Consider the following 5950-nt stretch of genomic DNA (forward strand, 5'->3'; position numbering starts at 1 on the left):
TGCCAATACTTGGCATTTTCACGAGAACTACCTCGGTTGCATCGGTTGCAGCTGGGACCTGGCTCTGGCTCTCCATCACTGTCCTGAAATCATTAGTCTGTATTGTTTTAGAAAAACTGTCACATGACAATAAACAAAAATGTATCAGTACTCGTACTTGTAAGTACTTGGGCAAAAATGGTATCAGTGCATCACTTATATATATATTTATAAAAACAAAATCATACATTAAAACAAAGATGTACAAATCCCAGGAGCTCCGTGTGCTCCTTACAAATTACAACTGCCTCATAACTTTTTAATTGTTCTCTGGTTTATTCTTGGAGCTCGAAAATTATCTGAACTTGTAATTGTACCGAGTATAGTACTTGGCATCGGTGCATCCCTAACACAGGCAATAGCAACAGAAAACTAAACGGCATTAAAAACAAAAATATCTTACAAGTTGGTCTGGTCTTCAATTCCAGCAAATCCGATGTGCTGTATCAGACTCACTGGCCCTCAGAGATGACTCTTAGCATTCGTGCATACATCGTGATGGATGTGGGGTAGAAGAGGAGGGCTGAAGGGTATATGATATTTCAGCAGATCATCCCACCCAGCCAGATTTCTGAATGAATCCATATTTTGATATGACCAAATGCTACAATTAATAACCCATATATTATTGTACAAAATTAAATGAAATTAGCATTTGAAGACTAGACATGTGAGATATTTGATGGAATGAGTCTAATCCTTCTTCTGTACCTCGTAATAGAGAAGTATTTCGTCTTGAAACAATTGGAATCCTCTTCTACATTAGGGTGGATACTCATTATTAAGGTAATTTAATATACTAGGATTTATGTGTAGATTTTGGTCCTGCAGTGAGAAATACTCAGATAGGAGAGTGGAATATCTTAAGCTATTAACAATTGCCATTAGGACTGGTTAAGGCTCTTCATAGTCGCGCAATTTTAGAACCCACTCAACTAAAGGACTGATTTATAAATCTAGAAGATATGTTGTCCGCACACCATTCTGCTTCCGAATGTCATCTTTATTGGTATTACTTTAGCATGACATGTGAATGCAATGTTTCGGAGCCTCACAGGACCCGTTCGTCAGGCAAAGTGTCCAACAAAGACATATGATTTATAAATCTTCCACCTAGTGTATAAGCTGGGCAAATGCTATTCAATCGGCACTACCAGCATTAGATGGCCCCGAGCTCAGGAAGTTCATATACTCCTCAGCTACATCTTGTGGGGGTAATGTCATGCGAATAGCATTTGCCCAGTTATGTGCTGGGCAAAAGATTTATAAATCAGCTCCTAAAAGTCCCTTCTTATTAGTGTTGTGGTTTCGCCAGACTTCTGTTAAGTTCTGCTCATGATAGCCATTATTTATGATCCACTCATTCACAAACCGTGCATGCCTGCCCAAGATGTTTAGGCATTCCTGTGTCTATTGCTGAGCTGCTGTAATGGAATGTATGATGCTTTGCTTGTGTATGAAGCCATTTGTGAATATTGGAGAAATGAATTCCACCTTCTCACTGAGTTTATGGCTCGCCAGACCTCACTTATCATCACAAAATGTAATAATGTTTAGTTAAATGTTTAATTGACCCTTTATGATTTCCGTTGAAACCCAGCACCCTGCCCTCAATCACCCATCCAGTGGTATGGTTTTTATTCTATCTTTTCAGAAGTCTTTAGGCTGGTGGCATGACGTGATGGGTCCTTTTACTTTACAGTTTCCTCCTGATAGTAACTGGTCCTCTGATGATGCAGAGAGTGGCACTCGTGTGATGACATCAATGCTGCTCTCTATATCAATGTGCTGTGAATAAAAGGCACATGGTGACACCCCTCGGGGGCAGTCCCATGACCCGATGCATTCACAATATGTCATCAGTCTTCTGAGTTACATAACACTTGCCATTACTGTGAATGCGGTGGGTCATGTGACCGCCACTGAGGGGTGTCACCATGGGGCCTTTTATTTACAGCACATCTGTGAGTCAGCCAGAGCCTCTGTTGTTGGCTGGGAGCATCAAAATAGGCCGGACAATCATACTAACATATGTTTCTGTAACATGTCTGTCCTGCTTCTTCAGTAACAAAGGAAAAGCATTACATAATTTGCAACAGTTTGCCCCTTTATTTAAGAAGTAAATCCTTACAGATCTTGGTGAATGTCCATGTGTAACATACAGAATTCTCTGTTTATCATGGATAATAGGATGTCGGGTTATTATTCATAGTAAATTCTGAGTTTGGGTCTTGTTTTTCAAAGCTCCGTCCACAACCAAAGTGTTTCTCCAGTAACAGATGATGTTAGAAAATATACTAGGGGAGGGAATGGGGGGTTTTAATATGTATTAATGTTTTTGATATTTACTATAAAACTTGTGACAGTCATTTGTTGGTGGGCTACCTTCCACCCCGCACCTCCCCAACTCCATTCTATCACTGCCATTGTGAAGACTTTAATACTGTCCCAAGGTCCTCAGCATCATCCTTTCAACGCCGGTCATCTGGTACCCGTTCTTGTTAGCTGTAAAACATGAGCAAGCTTAGAGATACATTTTCTATGTTTCTTGGTGCAGCTGTAGACACATGGAACTCCAATTCTTAATGATCATTTTATAGACAACTGTACTTAAAGTGGAACTAAGGGCAAAATAAAAATAACATATATGATGCAGTCAGTGCAGTCATTGAATGAAGCCAGAAGCGACAACTATTTTGTCACGGCTGGTTTCAGAGCTGTCATTTCCTGGCCACTGTGGCGGGCGATGAACCTAATCAAGCAAGATCTGTCTTTGACCAGCTTCATTGAAGTGCAAAGGTGACATTAGAGGTATAATAGATCCCTAATGTATCCTAAATAGAACCTGACTGCCCCCCACACACATAACATAATAATCCCCCCTGTTCCCTTCCCCCCACACACATAACATAATAACATAGGGGGGCGCATTGAGGAACCTGGCCTTGGGGCAGCAGAGAGAGTAAATCCGTCCCTGGTCATACCCCATACTATCCCATATAATAACATAAACTCTGTATTGACTTCATATTAATATTAAAATGCAGTAATCAAAAGCAAATTAAGACAAATAGACACATAATAATTTCCAGGATAATACATTCCGCAGATCAGCAAAACAGTACACAGAGGATTTTTTTTTGCTGGTTAGATGAGAGTTCTGGTTAGTTGAATACCGGGTAACTGAGAGTTTACGGTAAATTTAAATAAAATACATTTAAAAACACCCAAAAACATTTGTTAAAGTCCCCTGCGTAGACACACATACTATTACAAACATGTGTCCGGTGCACCTATGTACATAAATGATGACTACACTACACATGTTGGGTATTACCGCACATGTTAGAGTGAATGCAATAATTCTAGGGCCATAATTCACAGTTAAGGCATCCCCTATGGACAATCATGGGTACTGTAGTTCTGTGACATTTAACAGGTTTGGTATCTGTTTACCCTGTGCGACCTCGACTTTTATATTTTACGCTATAAAATGGGTATTATATTTTGTATATGTGCACTAAAAGTAACTTATTGGTATTTTTTTTTACTGAAAATTTGGGTTTGATAAACCGCTGTGCTAATATTGTGTGATTAAAAAAAATTTAACTGACACCATTTTATTCTACAGGGTATCTGCTTTCAGAAAATATATAATTCTAGGGGAATGGGGGGTAGAGTAATCTTCAGGCCTAAAATGTGCATTTGAAAAAAGGGTTAAAAGCCCCAGAGAGCCAGGCAAGTAGCATTTTCAATGGCAGTCACCCCATAGTTCTTCCATAATAGGCCTCCTTTACTGGTGTAGCTGTAAAAAAACCATACATATCTTACCATAGTATAGGCTGCTGAATCCCCACCTGTCGAGAGACAGAAATGTATTCATTAGATCTCAGATCCAGCAGCTGTATAATATTTTTGTCATTATTTTATTTCTTTTTCTTATTTTCTTTTCTTATTTACTTTCTTTCTTTAGTTAAGAATATGACACAACATGGTATGCGGGTAGTTTTGATAAAGGAACGTATGATCAGTAACATTACCAGTCCCAGCATCCATTGGGATTAGACATGTTGGATTTGGCTTGAGGGTAAATGATGATGAGATTGTTCAGATCGGCGACTTGGTTGTATCCGGTGTTTCTGGCGTATTTATCGCCGAGCTTCTCCCTGCAAATGAAAAACACAACTTGGTACGAAAATCAGCGTACACTATGGGCGCGTTCACACAGGCATAAAGAACAGGCATTTGTTTTGCATTAATGGAGCTTTCCAATCGATTTGCAAACCCGACGCCTGTTCTGTAACATAAACGTGAACAGTTTTGTGTACACATAAAAATCATAATGTGCTTTTTTATTTCTGTATCCCGTCAGTAATGTTTGCCAGGTGTTGGCAGCTTACAAAGCATGCCAAATGCCCCAATTCAAGTCAATGGCAACATGCTGCAAAAGTAATTTAGATGCTTGTAAGGCGTTCCACAAGCTTTAGAGACCCTGTCACATAATAAAACCATTGCAGCAGAGCACATAGATGTAAAGAAGAGACTGAATACTCTTCTCTCTTGCTGGCTGCCCGCTCAATGCAGCTCTCATTGCAGAGTATTGGTCCCCCGAAGTCTGCTGGGAAACCAGCAATTCTGGGAATGTTAATGTCTATGGTTGGTCCTTGGCAGCTTTCGCTGGTTCCCCTGCTGACCTCACATAAATATTCTCTCCTGCGATGACATGGAGATCAGTACATGGTTAGGATGCAGCGGTCATTACCTGGTTGTCAGTACATGGCAGTCAGTATATGGTGGGCAGGGCAGTACATGAAGGGCAGTACATGAAGGTCAGTACATGGAGGTCAGTACATGGAGGTCAGTACATGGAGGTCAGTACACGGAGGTCAGTACACGGAGGTCAGTACAGGGAGGTCAGTACATGGCGGGCAGTACATGGTGGTCAGTACATGGAGGGCAGTACATGGCGGTCAGTACAATGGTGGTCAGTAAATTGCATTCAGTACATGGAGTGCAGTACACGGTGGTCAGTACATGAAGGGCAGTACATAGAGGTCATTACACGGAGGTCAGTACATGAGGGGCAGTACACGGCGGTCAGTACATGGTGGTCAGTACATGGCGGTCAGTACATGGCGGTCAGTACATGGCGGTCAGTACATGGCGGTCAGTACATGGAGGTCAGTACATGGAGGTCAGTACATGCTGGTCAGTAGGAAGAATGAGTGACATCTGTGAGGGACCGCAGAGATCAAAGTTCCAGGAAATGCTGGTTTCCCAGCAGACTTTGAGGGACCAACTCTGCGATGGAGCACCGTTGAGCAGCACAAGCGGCAAGACAAGTAACAAAGTTTCTTCTTTACAGGTACCGTATGTCTGTTGCTGAAAGAGTTTTACTACGTGACAGAATCTTGTGTCAGAGGCTTGTAATAATAGCACAGAGGCTGAGCAGTTAGCACTTCAGCCTGGCAACACTGGTTCAAATCCAGGTTTGGCCAGGACACTATCTGCATGGAGTTTGCATGCTATCCCTGTGCTTGTTGGGACTTCCTCCCACACTGCAATGATGTGCTGGTAGGCTAATTGGCTCCTCTATACAATGGCCCTAATATATGAGATAGGGATAGATCAAAGTTCCAGGAAATGCTGGTTTCCCAGCAGACTTTGAGGGACCAACTCTGCGATGGAGCACCGTTGAGCAGCACAAGCGGCAAGACAAGTAACAAAGCTTCTTCTTTACAGGTACCATATGTCTGTTCCTTGAGGGAGGGACTGATGTGACTTATTATACAGGATTTATAAAGTGCCAAAAGTTTGTGCAGTGCTTTACAATATAAAGGAAGACGGTACAGTTACAATACAAGCTGGGTGCGACTCATATGTACAGCGCTGTGCAAATTGACAGATTATA

This window comes from Nanorana parkeri, unplaced genomic scaffold (assembly GCF_000935625.1).
Source record: "Nanorana parkeri isolate BGI_ZX_2015 unplaced genomic scaffold, ASM93562v1 scaffold67, whole genome shotgun sequence".
Lineage (NCBI taxonomy): Eukaryota > Metazoa > Chordata > Amphibia > Anura > Dicroglossidae > Nanorana > Nanorana parkeri.